The sequence below is a fragment of the Lithobates pipiens genome, unplaced genomic scaffold, assembly GCF_037356315.1.
Source record: "Lithobates pipiens isolate NorthernLeopardFrog02 unplaced genomic scaffold, aLitPip1_a1.2 Scaffold_22, whole genome shotgun sequence".
Classification (NCBI taxonomy): domain Eukaryota; kingdom Metazoa; phylum Chordata; class Amphibia; order Anura; family Ranidae; genus Lithobates; species Lithobates pipiens.
In genome coordinates this window covers 34071952-34095597 of record NW_027507784.1, presented here as the reverse complement: position 1 = coordinate 34095597, position 23646 = coordinate 34071952, and the positions used below count along the sequence as shown (strand labels likewise).

Below are 23646 nucleotides of genomic sequence, written 5' to 3'. Positions count from 1 at the left end.
CAGCGGATGGCCTCTCAATTCCGTAGACAGACTCCCAAAGCAAGTAGGTTCAAACCGCAAGATATCCAGTGACTAGCAAGGCATTAAAAGGAAAGACAGCCTCCAACAGTGAAATATGTAAGGTTTATTGTAATAAAATTGCACTGCAACAACACTTAGAACAAATACAGTTTTAAAATGATAAAAGTAAAAGCTCCACCTGCATTGCACTGGGCAGAAGTGACGTATCATGCTCGGCAACATCCAATGCGTTTCGTCAGCATGTCTGAGATGTGCCCCCTGATGATGTCAGACATGCTAATGGTTGCTCACGATATTGTTATTTTTTCATTTAAAGTTGATGTGTATATAGGGTGCGCGGTTCATCACAAATTTTCACACACATAAGGTATCACCTTTACAACATGCAGCCCCTATAAATAATATAGAATAAACTTTGCGTGGGTAAGGAAATTATATACAATCCAATTTCCATTTCTGTCATTTAAATTGCAATCAACGGGGGGTAGAGCTTGCCGTGGATCCTGATGGACACTTCAAGGAGCTGCTCCAGTTGTGCAGAAGACAGAATGGCCCACAGCAACACTCCAGGACACTGGATCACACAGCAAACACCCGTGGACTTCACCCCAGACACACGTGCATGTCCAAGAAGAGAAAACAGGACAGGAAGCCGCAAAAGCTGACAGCCTTCTTCCCTCAGCAACAACATGGGAGTAAGCAAAATGTCACCTCACCTCCTGACCTCTAGACCGGCACCATGGTCTTCTACACGGGGCTCTCAGGTCCCAGCCTGCAGATAGCCACACAGCTTGAACTCAGGACACTCCACTCCTTTATCTGGCAGTCCAGAAAAATCCAGGTTTAAGCTAGATAAGCAGGACAGAAACCATGAGGTAAACTACAATGCAGACTCTGGGGAAGACACCAGAGAACTGCCTGTCTAGAGTTCCCAACCACTGATCAACCTATACTAAACAGAGTTGTGGAGGATATGCTGGTGTCACTGAGAATTTTGTTGTAGGCATACATGATGACCTGTATGCACAAGTTCAACAAAGTGCTGAAAGAGGTTGAAACCAGAGTTGATCCCATAGAAGGTAAAATGGGGGAGTTTCCTACCACCATGAACAACCTTGTGGATGACGCTGAAGAAAAAGATGAGGAAATAGAATGGGTTAAAACAAAATTGGCTGATATTGAGGACAGGTCCAGAAGGAAAAACTTAAAAATAAGGGGGATCCCTGAATCAATTGCACAAGAGCACCTGTCCTCCTATGTGACTGACATGTTCAAGGAAATGCTCCTTGAAGCATCTGCTTTGGATGTTATGGTGGACAGAGTTCACCACCTCCCAAACCTTCCCATCTGTCAGGGACCTACCCGCAGGAGAATGGGCATCAATTGCCAGCAGAATCTCAGACCTGCAAATGCTAATTTTCCAATGCTAATGCGCATGCGCACGCACAGGCGAGGACAGCCAGGACAACATATTCACCAATGTGGAATTACTAAAATGGTATCGGGTTAAATGGCGCTACCTAGAAACAGGTTTCCATTCCAAAGTGGACTTGTAGAGGATAAATAGATAGAAATAAAGGCCAAGGTCTTTTTCCAAAGAACCCAATAGTCTCCTTCAGCCTAATACTAATGAAACTCTATGTTGATAAACCCAGGAAAACAGAAAGAACATCAGCTTCACCCAGAGAAGGTTATATCAAACAGTGAGTGTAATAAATCTATAGGCCACCAGGGACAGTGGTCACAAAACATAGATTTCTAATATCGGGGACTAATAATCAAACCCATTACATATTAAATCTCCAAAACAGCGGAAATATCAGGAACTGATGATGTTGGAACAGGCCAGAATACTTCCTTACAAAATATAATCAAACCCTCAATCTCAAATAAATTATAAGTTTAGGCCAAAAACCTGAAAACCACGTGTACCAAACTACATGTACAACCTAATGTGATTATAAATCAAGTCGCAGAGATGCGAAAAAAATGTCACTCAATGGTAAACCTGCTACCAACAATACCATAGGTCCCCTGTACCAGTGTAAAGTGATAAAGGTAAAATGGGGGAGTTTCCTACCACCATGAACAACCTTGTGGATGACGCTGAAGAAAAAGATGAGGAAATAGAATGGGTTAAAACAAAATTGGCTGATATTGAGGACAGGTCCAGAAGGAAAAACTTAAAAATAAGGGGGATCCCTGAATCAATTGCACAAGAGCACCTGTCCTCCTATGTGACTGACATGTTCAAGGAAATGCTCCTTGAAGCATCTGCTTTGGATGTTATGGTGGACAGAGTTCACCACCTCCCAAACCTTCCCATCTGTCAGGGACCTACCCGCAGGAGAATGGGCATCAATTGCCAGCAGAATCTCAGACCTGCAAATGCTAATTTTCCAATGCTAATGTGCATGCGCACGCTCAGGCGAGGACAGCCAGGACAACATATTCACCAATGTGTGTGCGCTGATGCGCACACCCATGCGCCAATGCACACACGTGTGCGCCAATGCGCGTGCAGTACGTAAGAGACGCCAGTGTCCTATTTAAAGCCTGCTGCAGCAGTGACCAACTGCTACATGATCTTCAGCTTCTGTGTGTTCCTGTGGTCCTGTTCCTGTTGTCTTGGATACCTGTTAACGACCCGGCTTGCCTTGACCCATCTGATCTGTGTTGACCCCCGGCTTGACCCCTGACTTGTTCCTGTTTACCCGCTTGACCTGCTGCTCCGTGTATGACCCTGGCTTGTTCCATTGACTTTGTTGCTGCTTGCTGTCCTGTGCATTAACTCCAGCTTGGCTCCTGACATGGCTTCTGGTTCCTCCTGCTGCACAATCTCATCTGGTACTTCCAAGGTACCCCTTACCCTGCTCATCAGCTGCCTATCAGTAGTTCTTCTCTTCTCAACCTTAGCTTGCCGCAGCCAGCGACCCCTGCTGCTTTGAGTATAGCTCTCCCTGTGTCACCTTCAGGGGATGCTCTGCACTTAGTCACAAGGGAAGCCCTCCCAGCATTTCAGCCTCCGACCAGGTACGTGATACCATTTTCCAGACAAAATTTCTAGGGATATAATTTTATGTCTCCATATTTTCCATATTAAAGGAAATATCATGACAACAATGCACAGAAAAGACCGTTGCCCTCAGGCTCCAATTTTATGCAGATTTATCTCAGTACACATTACTGAAAAGAAAAAATCTCAATACAATTACAAAAGCATTAAGAAACCATGACATCACAGGCACACCGAGCTCTCCCCACAGCCTATTAGAGGCATACATTACAGTGATTCCAAAGGAAAAGAAGGACCAGACCAACGTAGCAAATTATCGACCAATCATGCTTTTAAATGTGGACGTGAAAATCTTTTCCAAAATCATAGCAACTAGCCTTTCCTATCACGTGCCGGCGTGGGTGGGCCTGGACCTTGTGGGCTTTGCCCCTGGCAGGGAGGCCGGGACAATACCATTAAAGCTCTAAATCTACACCACTGGCTGACTGGATGCGGAGAAGACCTTTGACCGGGTGGCCTGGGACTATATGGACAAAGTCCTGGAGAAGCTGGGCTTACGGACCTGCATGCGAGTGTATATTAAAGCTCTGTACACTAACCTGAGCGTCAGAGTCCAGGTCAACGGCCACCTGTCAGAGGTCTTCCCCATCCAGAATGGTACCAGACAGGGCTGCCCCCTATCTCCCTTACTTTATATACTTACATTGAAACCCCTATTAAGATGCACTTGAGCAAATTCAAACATAAAAGGCATTGAAGTACAAGATCGGGAATTTAAAATCGCGGCATTTGCAGACGATATCCTCCTTTTCCTCTCATCACCCCTGACGACCCTGCCAAACCTGATGCAAGTACTGGAACAATTCAGACTTATCTCTAATTTGAAAATCAACTTTCGCACTAAACATTACCCTGTCCCCCCACATAGTGCAACAATGTCAGAGGAACTTCCCCTGGAGGACAGATGCTATCACCTATTTAGGCCTTCAACTACTTAGTAGGCTTGCAGATTTGTATAACAAAAACTTTTTGACAGAAATGAAAAAGCTACAACAAGACCTGAATAGGTGGGACACACCCAACATTTCATGGTTCGGACGAGCATCTATCCTAAAGATGACGGTTCTCCCTAGTATCTTGTATAAAATGCAGACTATGCCAATCTGCCTCCCACCCTCCTTCTCTGCGGCCTACAAAAAATTATGTAGAACCTTGATATGGGGGTCCAGGGGGGCAAGAATAAGTGGGTAAAACAATTGTTGCCAAAATCTGAGGGGGGAATCGGGCTCCCTGACCTACAGAGATACCATTGGGCCACTGAGCTAGCACGGATTGTGGATTGGAAGGTACACACCCAGTGTAAGGGATGGGTACTTTTGGAACAATTAATGACCAAAAACGAACTCAGTTCGATCCCCTGGCTGCCCAAAAAACATGTATCGGCGGTCATACAAACCCACCCTCTCATTAACGCAACCCTAGAGGCGTTTGATAGAGTGTGTAAGGCCCATGCAATTTCAGCTAAAGAATGTTCCCTCACCCCATCAGAGGAAATCCGGACTTTATTGCAGGGCTAGCCAAGAGCTTCCTGTCTCGGGAATGGCCACATGCCGAGATGCAAGCCAATTAAACAAAGAAATATCACACATGAGCTGGAAACGAATTAATTTATACATTCACAAAGCATCACTGAATGTCCACATTCAGGAAAATGGGTATAAGATTAAGACACAGTGGTACAAAACACCAGAGATACTTCATAAATTCATACCCACAGTCTCTGACCGGTGTTGGAGATGTGGCCAAGAGCAAGGCACTTTCCTACACATCTGATGGAACTGTCCCCATATCCAACCATATTGGCAAAAAGTTAATGAAGCAACGGCTGCGGTCTTTTTGCTCCCCTTAGAATTCACGCCAGCACAATACCTCTTTCACCACTCAAAAATATCCAAGAAAAAGTACTTTAAATCGGTTGCAATGCATATGATAAACGCAGCCAGGCTATGTCTACCGGTGCACTGGAGGTCCACTACGATCCCAACCTGGAAAGAATGGGCTTCACACGTTGATCACATAGCAGGGATAGAGGAGCTAATATTTTCCTCTCAAGATAGAATCGCCAACTACAGAGCAATTTGGGAAAACTGGCTCCAGTTTTGTAAGTCTCAAGAATACCAAAACCTATTGAACCGCAATGGTTAATAACCAATAGCAATATACTTTACCATGTTTACAAATAGTTGACGGAGGAGACATTGATAAAGTGACAGATGAGCTGCAAGGAGTAGATGGGGAGGGTAGCTGGTGGTCACCCCACCCCTTTCCCAAACGAGGGGAGAATATGCCTTTCTCCTCTCTGCGGCTCCCCTTCTTCCTCTACCCCCCCCCCCCCCAGTTTTCCTTCCTTGTTCTCCCTCTCCTGTAGGACCTCAAATACAGGAGGATGTGGATAGTAGGGCCAACTTAACAGTGGGCCTTCGGTCCACATCCCTCTGAAAATCGGACGTGCAGACAACGGGAGGCAAGATTCCCTAGCGGCCCTAACGTATTTAGTATGATATAAATGAGAAGATAAGCAGAATTCTTAACACAAGTGAATCCTACAAACCAAATACCTGTTATTGAGTTACATGTTTGGCCAAGTTGAGATTCCTGATGTGCATATAGACACTCAGTTCTTAGTCGAATAAGTGATTGCTTATGTTATGTATTATTACAATGAGCGCCTTAATTGCCTGTATTATTACTTCTGTCATGTCTGGCATTAACTTTAATAAAAGAAACTCTTTATGGGAAAAAAAAAAAAAAAAGAAACCATGACATCAGATACAGATATATCCTACGAATCTCACTGTCACAAAGGACATCATTTGTCAAAGATTCCTTAGAGAAGGGCCTATCCCTGCTAAAAACAAGGCAGATCCTCCCAGACACTCCAACCTCAGGAAATCCTAAACAAGTGGAAAGTGGTAACAACTAAAAGCTCAAGAAAACACACCTAATCCTGACATGGAATTAGTCCTATATCTATAGGTTCCTCTGCCCGGAGGAGAACAACCAAAGTTTGTTACACCCCCACTAAGTTTTAGCAGCAGTTGCTGCACATAGGGTTTAACCCTTTTTATGTTATTAACTTTCAGTTACTGACTGATGAACATATTAATTGAATGTTTTGAATATTTACCATGGGACTGAATTTTTTGTCTATTAATTCTAATGGCCTCAATCACCCCACTAAAAGCAAATCTGTCTGGTAAGAAACCCTGCAATACAAATGCGATGTCCTATGTGTTCAGGAGACTCACTTCAGTAGCACCGCACCACCTAAATGTACATGTGAAATTCCCCTATGTCTTCTCTGCTAATGCGGACTCAAAAAAAGAGGGTTCTTGATAATAATGGACATAGTAAACTTTACACAACAAATTTAAAGATCCCCAGGGCAGATAGCTGATATTGACTTATGACATCAAATCTATGACACTCACAATGGTACATGTGTATGCACCCAACGTACACTAAATAGGTTTTTTCAACAAACTATTAAAGTCCATACACAAATTCCAACAAGGAGGTCTGTTCCTATGTGGGGATTTTAATGTGACCCCGGGCCCGACCATGGATTCTACAGCTTCTCGTTGACGGAACACTCTATCTCTTCAACGTTACATTCAATTACTTGACCTCTACGATCCCTGGTAGTTTCTACATGCCAGCGAGAGAGACTTAACCTTTTTTTCAAACTCTCATCGCTCTTATTCACAGATAGACTTATTTCTGCTGGACAAATGGCTCTTGACAAAAGCTACTGCTACATCTATTAATACCATCATTTGATCTGACCACGCTTAAATACTTCTGACAAATCAAGACTCTTCATCATTCCAATCCACCCCTATATGGAAAGTCTGCTACAACAAACAGAATCTAAGGCTGAACTGGAAAAGTATCTCATAGAGTTTTGTGAAACTAATCAGTCCTCAGTGGTCAATAACTTCTTACTACAGAATGCCTATAAGGTGTTTATAAGGGGCTTCTTTATGAAACTCGATGCTAAGGCAAAGAGGCAGAAACATAAACAACCTCATTGAGGAGATTGCCATCATAGATACTCAAAATAAAAATAAACCGTCACCAGACCTCTCCCAAAAACTATTTCATTTATGCCATACACTACACTCTCTTCTGCTGCTACCATTCATCTACCAAAAACAATATATACCACCCACAAGCAATAGCAGATATGTTTAGCGAGTATTACAGCTCCTTGTACAACTTAAATAGAGACCCCCAACACCATACAGTCAAAGGAGGATTTAAAGACTTCCTATACAAATTTAAACTCCCACAAATCTCTCAAGAGCAACTCTTAACAATAAACTCCCCATTTACATCACTTGAAATCCAGAGGGTTATAGATTCATTACCAAGCAATAAATCACCAGGTTCTGATGGATTTAGAGGGGAATACTATAAGTCGTTTAAACATATTTTAATACCTTACATGGTAAAAATTTACAATGAAGCAGCTTGTCAGGAACCATGAAACAAAGACAGAAGTGCAATCAAATCACATGTGTTTATTAATAAAAATAAAAAGGTAAATAGAAAAAAGCATAGTCAAGCATAGCCAGAGTCTAGTAGCCAGATCGGGTAGTCAGCCAGTCCAAAGTTCATTAACCAGATCGGGTAATCAGCCAGGATGGGAGTCAGGGATCCAAGGAGAGCAACCGCAAGCAGGATAAGAAGCCAGGTGGGATGTCAGCAAGCCAGTCTTGAAACAAACAGCAGGAGATGGTTCCCTGTGATGTGACCAACGCAAAGGCAAATGAAAAAGTGAGCAGGAAGGCTTTAAATAACTCTACTCATACAGCCAGATCAAGATCAATCTGGCTTTACCAAGGGACGCCAGATAACCGATGCTACCCGCAGACTGATCAATATAATTCACATGGCAAAAATGCAAAGAACTCCTTCTCTGCTCCTTGCACTGGACGCATAGAATCAATTGTTATTATCTGGCTATGTTCTGTCAGTCTTTGGAATCTCAGGCCAAAAATTCATAGCTATAATGGCGCTCTATTCAAATCCCTCAGCCCAGCTTTACTCATCAGAAATGCTTTCAACGCCATTCTCAATTACTAACGGTACTCGTCATGGATGCCCCCTCTCACACTTAATTTTTAATCTTTTGATGGAACCATTAGCATCCTCCATACGATCCCATCCACAGATTTCGGGATTCCAAATTCATAACTCTAATGATGTCATTAGCCTTTTCACAGATGATATCATTTTGATGCTAACCAATGTTGAAACTGCCCTGGCTTCAGTACATTCAACCTCAACATTTTTTAATAGCATATCCTACTATAAAGTGAATGAATCCAAATCAAATATATTGAGTCTGAGAGTTCCCAACTCTATAAAACATAAACTAAAACAGTACTTTTCAAAAAGCAGTACAGCGCAGATATAACTAGAAATAAATACATCAATAGACAAAATCACTAAAGAAATAGAAATACAAGATAAAAATGAGAATCAAGAGTCCATATGTGCAGAGTGTTCTAATCCAGCGAGTATCAGCCCTTGTACACACAGTCGGATATTCCGATGGACAATGTCCGATAGGACCGTGTTGTCGGATAATCCGACCGTGTGTGGGTTCTATCGGACAGTTTCCGTTGGAGTATCTGACGGACCAAGTTTTCCAAAATGGCTATAAAATTTTCTGACAACATGCTCCGATCGGACATAGTCCGAACGTGTTTAGCCTACTCCAACGGACAAGGTGCCACGCATGCTCACAATCAAATTTGGACAAGGAAGCGCTCGCTCAGGTAAAACTACCGCTTGTAATCGATATAGCACATTCGTCACGCTGCAATGTTAAAAATTCTTTCTTGCAGCGCATTCTCTTGTTCTTTACAATGCTACAAGAATTAACTTATTTTGATGCTCATATTCACACACACTTCTCCCGAACGTATTTCTTTATTCTTTTTACTCATTTCAGAAATACAATATTTTAAATCGTCACATCTACCCAATCTTTTTATTTTGTTTTGTTTTTTAATTTTGTGATTATTTTTTTAATCAACATCTCCTTTTTTGACAGTTTGCTCATCTTTGCATTTTTGTTGGTGTGTTTTGTGTGTCAACTTACCACAACACCATTATTATCTTTTTAATTTTGTTTTTCTTTTTTAATCTACAGGAGGTTGTTTGGTGTTGGTGCCCCTTGTTATTCATTTCACTTAGTATTTTTGAAATGTACCTGCCTACTCACAAATAAACTGTCCTTTTTGAAGTAAAACACATATGCAAGCATTTCTTCTACCAAAAAAAATTTTATTTAGGTGTCAGTAACAAATAAAGAGGGAGGCAGCGCTGGAGAAACTGGGGAGATTAGCGAAGCCTTTGGCCCACAGCGCACACATCAACTATTTAAATGCAAAAATTGGTGACCTGAGGAGTACATGTCTGAGGGAGAGAAGTCTGGTCCTGAAGTCCAAGAAACCCGGAACAGCAGCAGATGACATCTATGTTCCCAGGCTGTGGTACTACAAGAGGCTACATCTTCTGTCAGACCAGACTGAACCCAGGTTATCACACTCCGGTCTTCCTTCCACGCTTCCTTCCAGGCTGTGGCTGTGGTGCTGGAGGTGTGGCAGAAGGAGGAAGGGCATGGGCCAAATCACACAAGTGTGTTGCATGTGTGATTTGGCCCAACAGCCCCTTGCTGAGGGTGTGTATAATTAGCTCCTCACACAAGATCTGTTGCCCCTCCTCCATTTGCTGGAGTTTGCAGGCAGCCAAGGCGGCAATGGACTCTTCATATGTGGGGGTGGCTTTGAGGGCTGCTGAAGCCTCCCCGATCAGCTTCAGAGCCGACTCCTCCACAATCCCCCCCTTTCTGGCCCTTTTGCGTGGAAGGGACCTGGGATTCAGTCAGGCTCCTCCGCCCGCCCACCGCTTGGCTGCCGCTTACCCCTGCCTCTTCCTGGCTTCCACTTTCGACAGCCACCTCCTGGCTGCTGCATTCCACACTCTCCTCCTGGCTGATGTCTTCCTGTGTATGAAAAAGGGACATAGTTTTAGTTTTAGGTTCATCAAACACACACAATTTTCACCTCAAGACTGTTGCAAATTGTTAACCAATAGAAAAGACTATCATTCTGAGACCAGCATTTTTCATTCTTGGCCCAAAGGTTTTGGCCACTACTGTCTATTGATATGTGAAACACTTTCTAAAATCAGCAATTAGAGAGCAAAAAACAATTTTACATCATTAATTTTTACTCCCAAAATATGTACAACAATACTATACCTGGCTCAAGCTGGGACCCTCCAGTTCTTCCTGAGTGGAAGGCCAGGTTGGGCGTCGGAAGACTCAGCAGAGGTGGAATGTAGCATAGAAGGACACGTGGAAGGAAGGGTAGAGAGGGATTCCCTGACATCAGCCTGGTCTAACAGAAACTGCATCCTCTCATAATACCACAGCCTGGGGACATAAACTTCATCTGCTGCAGCACCAGTTTGCATGGAGTCTAGCACATTCCTCCGCTCCCTCAGATATGTACTCCTGAGGCCACCAATTTTCACTTTTAAATAGTTGATGTTTGCCCTGGGGACCACCGGCTTCACAAACTCAACCAGTTTTTCCATCGCTGCCTGCCTCTTTAGTTTGTTACTGTAATGTGGGTGCGTAGCTTGCCACAGGCAGGGCAGCTCCCTGTACTTATCGATGAACAGAGGGAGGAAACTGTGGTCATTGAAACCATCCATAATGTCTGCAAGACACAACACAAGACAAACCCTAATGTCAGGCTAAACTCCACTAATGCAGGCCTCAATCTAGAAGCAGTATAGGCTAGTGATGTACCAAGTTAAAAATTGTACCTTCGTTTGCATGATCAGCGCATCAGCTTCTCCCTCTGTTCACAGATCGTACGTACGACACGTGCGTGTTGCGTTTCCTATACTGTGCGCATGTGTGAAACTCCACCCGCCCCTGATGTTCTTTCTAGACTATTCCCCTCCCCTCCTCTTTGGGCGCAGTGGGGAGAGCACATGGCGGAGAGAACGCAGGTGTGCAATCAGAGTTCCGCTAACGAGGAGGAGGGTGAGAAAAGCCCGGAGCCTGAAACGTCCCGATCCTGGAGGAGAAGAATTAAGGCCTCAAATATGTCTTTTGGAGAGATGTTGGAGATGGTGGACATATTGAAGAGGAACGACTATGATGGGAAGTATGGACCTTACCCAAACCCAAATATCAGAAAGGCCAAGATCATGACTAAAGTTGTGAAGAGTCTTCAGAAGAATTTTGGGGTACGACGATCCAAGGATCAACTGAGAAAACGCTGGTCAGACCTGAAACTGAGGGAGCACGATCAGTACAGAAGGATCAAGCGAGTTCTGCAAAAAAGTAAGTAGTTGTCGTGTGTTCATATGGTTATTATTGCTTGCATACTGCTCCATGTGCTTTGATTTAATGTTGTACAGTTTAAAATGGCCACTTTCAAGTTCATTGGTTCAATCGTTCATAATAAACATCGTTTGTTAGCCCACTCCCAAAACAATGTTTTCCCAAATTACACTTCACTACATTTCTTCACACTGCAGGTAAGTATTCCAGCTTTAGAAAGTGTCCAAAATAATGTTCTCACCTTTGAACTCGGCCAAAAAACACAATTGTACGACACTTCCAAGCAATGTTTCATATTCCTATTTCTGCCCTCTGTGTGCTAAGTATTCCTTTTTTACTTTCTCATAGGGGAGAGAAGACTCAGGAAGTCTGAGGACACCAGGGACCCCACACCTCCCAAAGAAGGCGAAATTCCAACACCAGAAGCAGAGGAGGAGGAGGAGGAAGGAGAGATTGTTGAAGTTGGACAAATTGTCACCACAACAGGTGAGTGTCGCAGACCACAGCTTACGGTAAGCTAATCAATGTATGTCGGCATATTTATAATACATGGTGTGTTTATTTTTATTTTTTTAGGTGATGTGGAAGAAGAATCACATTTTACCAGTGAAAGTGCCCAGATCCTGATTGGGGAGATAATGGGGTGCAATCGCGATTTAGAAAATATACAGAAAAACATCAATGATGTTCAACATAAAATGAAGAACATCATTGATGTTTTGGGGAGAGTCTGAAACACCCCAAACTAGCTAGGGTTTTTTTTTTTTTTTTTTTAACAAACAACTTTTGTATTTTACAAAAAGCCAAATTTGGAAGATGCACACAGTGTGTCAACATGTCCTATCTCCCATCATGGGGATCAATGTACGTGTTTTGTGGAAAGTGGCTGAGATGAAGGGGTTGCACCCCCAAAACATGTACATTGATCCCCCATGATGGGAGATAGCACATGTTGACACACTGTGTGCATCTTTCAAATTTGGCTTTTCCAGGGGTGACACCCCATGTGATGAAGGCAATATCAGCGCAGTTTGTATATACTCATGTCTGATATTGTCTTCACTTTTCAAAGTTGAACTTCGTAAGGTCCTGTGTTCTGTAGGTTATGCTTTGATACATGCCTGTTTACACAAAAACGCCAAGTTTCAGTTCCGGTTCCGGGGCCGCATGTGGTAGCTGTGCCTCCTCACAGCTCCCGCTCCGGGCACCCTAATTTTGCCTAAAAAACCGGCCTGAGAGGCCCTTCAGCCCAGCCACCACCACCGGGTGCTCCTCCTCACCCCCCGGGCACAGATGGACTGCTTTGTTGAAAAAACGGCGCCCGTTCGTACGTGGCCGCAGCAGCTCCGTCAGACAGGCCGCAAATCGAGCCCCCGGCTTCGGCCTACACGCACGCTGCAACGAACGCACAGGTGTCAGACATGGAGGTTAGTGGCAATGCTGCCCCGGCTCTCCCCTCCTCGCACACCGCTCCACCCCAGGGATCAGCTCCTCCACTATCCCAGCAGCAAATCCCGCCAGCGGTCAGTCTCTCCCACAGCCCCTCCGGGGATGATGGCCACAGGCATCGCATTGCACAGGCACTGGTGGCTCTCCTTACCCCCATGATAGCAGCCTCTGTGGAGAAGGCAGTTAATGCTGGCATGCTGCAGCTAAAAGCACAACTTACTGAACACACCACCTGTCTTAACGAACTGGAACACCGTGTATCAGAGGTAAAAGATGAACTCTACCAAGCCCAAGCCGCGGAACAATCACATGATAAAACTAACCAATACATCCTCCAAAAATTGGAAGACCTGTAAAATAGGTCCAGATGGAGCAACCTGCGTTTTGTAGGCGTCCCTGAGTCGCTCCCTGCAGCTGCCTTAACGGAATTTTGCTCAAAATGCATTCCACAAGCCATGGGCCTGGCAGGCCTTTTTACGGTAGAACGTGCTCACTGTATGGGATCCTTCAATGCTGAACGTAAGTCCCTGCGACCCATCATTGCCAAATACCTCAACTATGCCGTCAAGTTGATCCTCCTCCAGAAATTTCGGCAGTCCCCTGACCTTTACATTGATGGGGTAAAAATCCTCCTTTTTGCCGATTATTCTATTGATGTCTCCAAGAAGAGGAAAGCCTTCCAACTGATTTGTTCCGAACTGTTCAAGCAGCAAATTAAGTTTACTCTGGCCTTCCCAGCAACCTTGCGGATAAAGTGCCCTAAAGGAGACCAGCTTTCTTTCCAGGACCCATTGGAAGCGGAATCCTATCTTCACTCGCTTAGGCCAGACCTGCACTCCCACACACCTTCCAAATCTGCAACCAGCCTCCGCTTTCTGGAACAGCGTAGCCCACGCAAGGACTCTCCCAAACGTTTCAGGCCTTCTGCTCCTGACCATTGTAATCGCAACACCCTGCACTGTAATCTTCCAGTTCGCCCTTGGACTTCTACTTCTCTACCTCAGGTCGTATGACTTGTGTTTTCTCTTGTGTTTTCTTTTTTTTTTCTGTTCTTCCAGAGCAGCTGTAATGCCCCGCTCTGAAACAGGGGCCCTCCTGCTCCAGCCTAGAGCTAACATTTGGTCTCTGCTCCCTGCTTGGACTAATGGGGCCTGAACTACCCTTGTCCGAGCCTCCCTGGGTATAGACACTAACTTCAATTCAACTCAGTTAGTATTTCCTGACGCAACCAAAAGGCCCTTTGGCCGCCGCATCTACCATGTTGTTAGAGTTTCTTATCTCAAGGTTCTCTCTTTTTATGCTATGTCATACAGTTTTTGTTTTTTGTACTTTAGACTTGTGCCTTGTTTTCTTCAAGAGTCCACTGTGCACCACTTCTGGCTATATCCTCCTTTAGAAGACCCGCCCCAGTCTGCCCTTTTGTCCTCCCAGTGGCTTTCGGGCACTCAGGCACCGTAGCTATCCCTTTCCATATAGGGTCCTGTGTGGGGAGCCGCTATGCACACTGTACTCATGCGATAAAAAGTGAAGCTTGCACCAATAGTTGTTGTAGTTGTTTTGTTGTTCCTTCCTGCCCTGACCTCTCCGCTCTTCCTCCTCCTCTCCCCTTCCCCCCCAGCCCTTCCCCTTGGGTCCTCAACCGGTGGGCTAGACGCCTATATTTTACTTTAGTCCCGATCCTAAGTATGCTCTACGTTATCCCATTTATGGAACGCTGTACCCATGGCCTTCCTGCTTATTCCCTCCAACTTATAGTCTCTTAGGGTAGTTTCATGGAATGTGAAGGGTCTCCGTTCTCCTCATAAGAGAATGAAGATCCTTCGTCACCTTAAACGGTTAAAGACGGACATAGCCTTATTACAAGAAACCCACCTCCCAGCCTCTGATTTCCATCGTATGCAGAAACGATAGATAGGGAATTTACTTTTTATTCTAACCCCCACAAGGTCCTGACTAGGATAGATTACTTTTTTGGATCCGAAAATCTTCTCCCCCCTGATCTCTGAATCTGGGGTGGGGGACATAGCTATATCTGATCACGCCCCCATAACTCTCACGTTGGATCGTTTAGATCTCCCGCCTCACGCTAACATTTGGCGCTTCCCCTCTTTCCTCCATGACAATACTGACTTCAGGGACTATATGGAGCGCTCCTGGGAGGAGTTCTCCTCTGCCAACTCCCCCCATATAAGTGACCTGAACCTCCTTTGGGATGCTGGCAAAGCTTTCCAGAGGGGTCGGATCATATCCTATGCCTCTACTTTCAAAAGAAACGCCATGGTCAAGTTCAAATTAGCTCGTACCCGACTGCACAGAGCTCAAATCTCTATTACCACCTCCACCTCCTCTGCGGACAGTGATGAATGGTCTCTTGAGCTCACTAAAAAAGCACACTTTGACGCCACCCTACATAAGTTTGGGAACAAGTCTGGGAAGCTTCTTTCCAGACTTTGTAAGGGCCCCTGCTGGCCGACTCACATCACCTCCCTTCAGGACAAGACAGGGACCATCCACTCCACCCCCCCCTGACATAAATAAGACTATGCTGGATTTTTATTCAACCCTCTATGGCCCAGACCCGATTGATGAGACTGCTGCCCGCTCTTTCCTAGACAAAGTGCATATACCCCGCATTTCTCCCGCCCAGCTGTAATCCCTGAACTCTCCTATCACAGTGGATGAAATAGAATGCACCATTAGAAGCCTTCGCCCTTCCAAAGCTCCTGGCCCTGATGGGTTTAATGGCAAGTTCTACAAAACTCTACTTAACATCACGGTACCCATACTGCATTCAGTTTTCTCTGGCATCTGGTCAGGTGGTCCATATCTGCCCACGGGTAACCAAGCTATCATCAAGCTCATTGGCAAGAGGGGAAAAGACCCTTTGGAACCAGGTTCCTACAGGCCTATTTCTTTGCTTAACCTGGATGTTAAAATCCTATAAAGAGCCGCGGACGAGTGCGGACGTGCAGAGACAGAGCTCCGGGACGGAGATTGCTATCCGCCGCCATCCGGAGCTCACACGACTGGGACAAGCGTCCATCCTATACGGGACTATTGTATCGGCCATTGGACGACTCCTCGCAGAGTCGTATAGCAGCCGGGAACGATTTTGGAGCTGTGGGGCGCCGCGAGGCATAGGGACGGCCGGGCGCCATCTTGAGGCCTACGGGCAGGCCGCATCACGCCACACGCCACCAACGAATACCGGAGCCTCCGTACTCCATCCCCGCAGGTCCGTGACCCGCCAACTAAAGGGGACTCTGAACAGGCGTAGATCGTAGCCGACAGGCCCCTCTCTGCACCCGGGGCGGCGTAAACGAAGTAGGCCGCAGTGGACTTCCTCGGGCGCCATCTTGGGGCCTATGAACCGGCCGTTCCGACCTGACCTCCACCGCACCTGAGCTACAGGCATCCCACATCAACAGACCCTGAGCACTCGGCGGCCGCTGTTGAGGAGCCCCAGGATGCAACCAGGACCCGCTGAAACACCAGCCACGACTTGGGCCTTCAACCTGGGCACACAGTGAGTAACACAGAGCCCATCTCACCCCCCTCACCCTCACAGACAACGTTGCCCAGCACCCGGTTCCCCCTGTCATCCCTCCCTACAAGCCCTGGGTCATTTAGGGAACAAAAGCCACCAGTGGGACAACAAGAGCCAGCAGGCCGATTGACAGAATACCAGCAGCCATATTGCTACACCCTGACTGCTCACCACACTCCTAAACCCACCTGCAATAGACTGACCTGGCTGTCCGGGATACAAATGTACACCTGTAAGGTTTGTACATAGGATACACTCCCCTCAATTGCTAGCCTGCCACATATTTTCAGAACTGGCAATAGGGGCAGCGGCCTGGTGTATAGCCTATATGCTATTGATGTAAAACAACCCTGGTGACCTGGGGACCTGAGAAGTGAAAACGGATCATCTTGATTATGTCAACGCACTCACGGAGAAGTACACATACCCATACCCTGCGCTCTCTGGGGACCCCGCAGAGCAAACCATCATCCGCAAACCTGAGCAAATTTAAATACTCTGGCAGCGGTAAACATTGCAAAAAGACGCCCCCGCAGGACAACGGTATCATAGAAGATATGGAGGACGACGAGGTCTCTCTACCTGCCTCTGAAGACTCTACTGCTGGGGCCAATAAGTCTGACCACCTGCTCACCTTTGCGGCCAAGACTGACATTGCGGCCGACATTAAAAGCTCCTTCACAGCTGCAATAACGGACATTAAAACCGAAATCCTGCGCCTAACGGAACAACTGGCGATAACCGACCGGGCAGGGAAGAGAAGAGACAGAGCCCTGATAAGACTGGATGACATCGCAGCCACACATTCCCAACACCTGATTGACATGAATCGACAAATTGAAGATTTAGACAATCGAGGACGCAGAAATAACATCAGAATTAGAGGAGTACCTGAGACTGTCCCCCAAGAACAAATTAAGCCGACTCTCACAGCCATATTCAATACCCTCATGGAAAGGCCGGAACAATCACCTATTGATTTTGACAGGGCGCATAGGGCCCTCAGGCCTAGGGCACAAGATGGAAACCCCCAGAGGGACATCATTTGCTTTTTACCCAACTACTGCCTGAAGGAAGACATTCTTCAAAAGGCCAGGGCCAGAGAGCGGATAGTACATGAAGACGCTGTGATCCAACTCTTCCAAGATCTGTCGCCAATTACACTCAAAAACAGGAGAGCCCTGAAGCCACTCCTAGAAGTACTACGGCACAAAGGAATTAGTTATAGATGGAAGTTCCCGTTCGCGCTTCAAGCAAGCTTCCTGGGGAAACAACACTTACTCAAAGTACCAGGGGACCTCAACAAATTTTGTGATGAGCTTCAGATTGACACCGTAGAGCTTCCAGAGTGGTATGCCGAGTTCCGCCCACCCTCAGAAGTGAACATTCCGCAATTCTCGCCGGGACCGTCACATACGCAGTCGCCCTACCAACCTGGTAGACACCGCAGGAACCCGGACAGGAACAGTTTCGAACCCCCGTACCCCTCCAGAAATGCCAGAAGCCCAAGAGGGAGAGACGCAAGGGACTACTGACCTGATGGGACTGCTCATAAGTTCTGTCCCTGCAACCTGTGTTCTGTTGACACCCATTGAACATTGTGGCCACCCGATTGTCCACGGACGACGTGCACAATTTCAACGTGAACACTGCACTCATGTGTAAACTACACGCAGTATACCACTAGTCAGAGTGAACTACGACCGCACATGGTCTTCTGCTTCCAATTGAACTGTAAGTACCAATTGCCACGCCAGCTGCTGTCTCCCCGGTGCAGCCTGGTAGGGTATATACCTGACCCGGACAACCGGGTTCCTCTTACAGCTTCCTGAACTTTATGCGGGCCACTCTGATCCTGCCATAGTGGAGACTTAAGATGTATACTCGGGACTGCAGCTGCACCGTATTAAGTATGTATCTCGGGCCTACACTTTTGGTCAACTGGTTCAATGGGTTCGTTGGTTTGTTAAAAGGTTAAACTATTTACTGTTTGTTGTTACATACCGGGTTGCAGAATGTTATGATACCATTCTAGGCTGGCAGATGTGCATGTCTCAACCACCTTTGACCTGAATTGCTCCTGCCTGAGCTTCTTATAATAATTTTTTTTTTTTTTTTTTTTTTAGGTCCATTACTTTAGGCGATTTTATACGTTCTTCATGGTTATGTACTGTTGATAGAGGTTTTTTCTTAACATTAACGGTTAATTTGGGCAATGTCCATGTACAGTGTCATTACCCCAAACGATACCACCTGCGGCTAATACTTTTTACCAACTTAGCCTTACATCTGATCCCAGACACCCTAATCTCAAAGGGGGAAACCCCCCAGCCTGAACTCTTCGGTCCTCAGGTCCCATCGGACCTTTCCATAGGGTTAACTACTTCTAATACCACACTGCGCTGCTACACGGCGCAACTCATACCACTACCTGCTATTACACCTCCCACTACCCCAACAGGGGAAGTACCACCGTACTTTGGAACGAGCCAGACGCTGGTCCGACCCGTTCCACAAGGTGGGCAGATCGATCTGCCACACCAAACCACCCTACCTGTTCCACCCCCCTCCCCTACTTACCCTTACCCCCTATTTACATAGTCACCCCCTTACTTCTACACTACCCCTACCCGTTTACACCCCACGATAACAGTGGATCCGGATTATATTGACTGACTACTGTGTCCCCTCAAAACATATCACGCTAGCAGTCACACCTTCACCATGGCATACGCTTTCCTAGGTAAAGCTCCTACCATTATCTCCCACAATGTGAACGGTCTAAATGTACCCGAAAAGAGGTCTAAACTATTGAGGGAACTTAAAAAAGCCCGACCTTCAGTTGTCTTCCTACAAGAAACCCATTTTAAAAGCAGTAATATTCCTAGGCTCACTGACAACGCCTTTACCACAGTATATCACGCCACCAACTCCCTGGCCAAAACTAAAGGAGTATCCACCCTCTTCCACAAAGAAGCTCCCTTTCTCTCACGTTGGATCGTTTAGATCTCCCGCCTCACGCTAACATTTGGCGCTTCCCCTCTTTCCTCCATGACAATACTGACTTCAGGGACTATATGGAGCGCTCCTGGGAGGAGTTCTCCTCTGCCAACTCCCCCCATATAAGTGACCTGAACCTCCTTTGGGATGCTGGCAAAGCTTTCCAGAGGGGTCGGATCATATCCTATGCCTCTACTTTCAAAAGAAACGCCATGGTCAAGTTCAAATTAGCTCGTACCCGACTGCACAGAGCTCAAATCTCTATTACCACCTCCACCTCCTCTGCGGACAGTGATGAATGGTCTCTTGAGCTCACTAAAAAAGCACACTTTGACGCCACCCTACATAAGTTTGGGAACAAGTCTGGGAAGCTTCTTTCCAGACTTTGTAAGGGCCCCTGCTGGCCGACTCACATCACCTCCCTTCAGGACAAGACAGGGACCACCCACTCCACCCCCCCCTGACATAAATAAGACTATGCTGGATTTTTATTCAACCCTCTATGGCCCAGACCCGATTGATGAGACTGCTGCCCGCTCTTTCCTAGACAAAGTGCATATACCCCGCATTTCTCCCGCCCAGCTGTAATCCCTGAACTCTCCTATCACAGTGGATGAAATAGAATGCACCATTAGAAGCCTTCGCCCTTCCAAAGCTCCTGGCCCTGATGGGTTTAATGGCAAGTTCTACAAAACTCTACTTAACATCACGGTACCCATACTGCATTCAGTTTTCTCTGGCATCTGGTCAGGTGGTCCATATCTGCCCACGGGTAACCAAGCTATCATCAAGCTCATTGGCAAGAGGGGAAAAGACCCTTTGGAACCAGGTTCCTACAGGCCTATTTCTTTGCTTAACCTGGATGTTAAAATCCTATAAAGAGCCGCGGACGAGTGCGGACGTGCAGAGACAGAGCTCCGGGATGGAGATTGCTATCCGCCGCCATCCGGAGCTCACACGACTGGGACAAGCGTCCATCCTATACGGGACTATTGTATCGGCCATTGGACGACTCCTCGCGGGGTCGTATAGCAGCTGGGAACGATTTTGGAGCTGTGGGGCGCCGCGAGGCATAGGGACGGCCGGGCGCCATCTTGAGGCCTACGGGCAGGCCGCATCACGCCACACGCCACCAACGAATACCGGAGCCTCCGTACTCCATCCCCGCAGGTCCGTGACCCGCCAACTAAAGGGGACTCTGAACAGGCGTAGATCGTAGCCGACAGGCCCCTCTCTGCACCCGGGGCGGCGTAAACGAAGTAGGCCGCAGTGGACTTCCTCGGGCGCCATCTTGGGGCCTATGAACCGGCCGTTCCGACCTGACCTCCACCGCACCTGAGCTACAGGCATCCCACATCAACAGACCCTGAGCACTCGGCGGCCGCTGTTGAGGAGCCCCAGGATGCAACCAGGACCCGCTGAAACACCAGCCACGACTTGGGCCTTCAACCTGGGCACACAGTGAGTAACACAGAGCCCATCTCACCCCCCTCACCCTCACAGACAACGTTGCCCAGCACCCGGTTCCCCCTGTCATCCCTCCCTACAAGCCCTGGGTCATTTAGGGAACAAAAGCCACCAGTGGGACAACAAGAGCCAGGAGGCCGATTGACAGAATACCAGCAGCCATATTGCTATACCCTGACTGCTCACCACACTCCTAAACCCACCTGCAATAGACTGACCTGGCTGTCCGGGATACAAATGTACACCTGTAAGGTTTGTACATAGGATACACTCCCCTCAATTGCTAGCCTGCCACATATTTTCAGAACTGGCAATAGGGGCAGTGGCCTGGTGTATAGCCTATATGCTATTGATGTAAAACAACCCTGGTGACCTGGGGACCTGAGAAGTGAAAACGGATCATCTTGATTATGTCAACGCACTCACGGAGAAGTACACATACCCATACCCTGCGCTCTCTGGGGACCCCGCAGAGCAAACCATCATCCGCAAACCTGAGCAAATTTAAATACTCTGGCAGCGGTAAACATTGCAAAAAGACGCCCCCGCAGGACAACGGTATCATAGAAGTTATGGAGGACGACGAGGTCTCTCTACCTGCCTCTGAAGACTCTACTGCTGGGGCCAATAAGTCTGACCACCTGCTCACCTATGCGGCCAAGACTGACATTGCGGCCGACATTAAAAGCTCCTTCACAGCTGCAATAACGGACATTAAAACCGAAATCCTGCGCCTAACGGAACAACTGGCGATAACCGACCGGGCAGGGAAGAGAAGAGACAGAGCCCTGATAAGACTGGATGACATCGCAGCCACACATTCCCAACACCTGATTTACATGAATCGACAAATTGAAGATTTAGACAATCGAGGACGCAGAAATAACATCAGAATTAGAGGAGTACCTGAGACTGTCCCCCAAGAACAAATTAAGCCGACTCTCACAGCCATATTCAATACCCTCATGGAAAGGCCGGAACAATCACCTATTGATTTTGACAGGGCGCATAGGGCCCTCAGGCCTAGGGCACAAGATGGAAACCCCCAGAGGGACATCATTTGCTGTTTACCCAACTACTGCCTGAAGGAAGACATTCTTCAAAAGGCCAGGGCCAGAGAGCGGATAGTACATGAAGACGCTGTGATCCAACTCTTCCAAGATCTGTCGCCAATTACACTCAAAAACAGGAGAGCCCTGAAGCCACTCCTAGAAGTACTACGGCACAAAGGAATTAGTTATAGATGGAAGTTCCCGTTCGCGCTTCAAGCAAACTTCCTGGGGAAACAACACTTACTCAAAGTACCAGGGGACCTCAACAAATTTTGTGATGAGCTTCAGATTGACACCGTAGAGCTTCCAGAGTGGTATGCCGAGTTCCGCCCACCCCCAGAAGTGAACATTCCGCAATTCTCGCCGGGACCGTCACATACGCAGTCGCCCTACCAACCTGGTAGACACCGCAGGAACCCGGACAGGAACAGTTTCGAACCCCCGTACCCCTCCAGAAATGCCAGAAGCCCAAGAGGGAGAGACGCAAGGGACTACTGACCTGATGGGACTGCTCATAAGTTCTGTCCCTGCAACCTGTGTTCTGTTGACACCCATTGAACATTGTGGCCACCCGATTGTCCACGGACGACGTGCACAATTTCAACGTGAACACTGCACTCATGTGTAAACTACACGCAGTATACCACTAGTCAGAGTGAACTACGACCGCACATGGTCTTCTGCTTCCAATTGAACTGTAAGTACCAATTGCCACGCCAGCTGCTGTCTCCCCGGTGCAGCCTGGTAGGGTATATACCTGACCCGGACAACCGGGTTCCTCTTACAGCTTCCTGAACTTTATGCGGGCCACTCTGATCCTGCCATAGTGGAGACTTAAGATGTATACTCGGGACTGCAGCTGCACCGTATTAAGTATGTATCTCGGGCCTACACTTTTGGTCAACTGGTTCAATGGGTTCGTTGGTTTGTTAAAAGGTTAAACTATTTACTGTTTGTTGTTACATACCGGGTTGCAGAATGTTATGATACCATTCTAGGCTGGCAGATGTGCATGTCTCAACCACCTTTGACCTGAATTGCTCCTGCCTGAGCTTCTTATAATAATTTTTTTTTTTTTTTTTTTTTAGGTCCATTACCTTAGGCGATTTTATACGTTCTTCATGGTTATGTACTGTTGATAGAGGTTTTTTCTTAACATTAACGGTTAATTTGGGCAATGTCCATGTGCAGTGTCATTACCCCAAGCGATACCACCTGCGGCTAATACTTTTTACCAACTTAGCCTTACATCTGATCCCAGACACCCTAATCTCAAAGGGGGAAACCCCCCAGCCTGAACTCTTTGGTCCTCAGGTCCCATCGGACCTTTCCATAGGGTTAACTACTTCTAATACCACACTGCGCTGCTACACGGCGCAACTCATACCACTACCTGCTATTACACCTCCCACTACCCCAACAGGGGAAGTACCACCGTACTTTGGAACGAGCCAGACGCTGGTCCGACCCGTTCCACAAGGTGGGCAGATCGATCTGCCACACCAAACCACCCTACCTGTTCCACCCCCCTCCCCTACTTACCCTTACCCCCTATTTACATAGTCACCCCCTTACTTCTACACTACCCCTACCCGTTTACACCCCACGATAACAGTGGATCCGGATTATATTGACTGACTACTGTGTCCCCTCAAAACAT

General features: G+C 46.8%; 1 protein-coding gene across 2 annotated transcripts in view; it reads right to left on the bottom strand.

Annotated features, from left to right (window-relative positions):
- The window catches only part of LOC143923540 (interferon-induced very large GTPase 1-like), an 89046-nt gene that overhangs the window by 9845 nt on the left and 55555 nt on the right, over positions 1–23646 (bottom strand). The gene's annotated exons all lie outside the window — the stretch shown is intronic.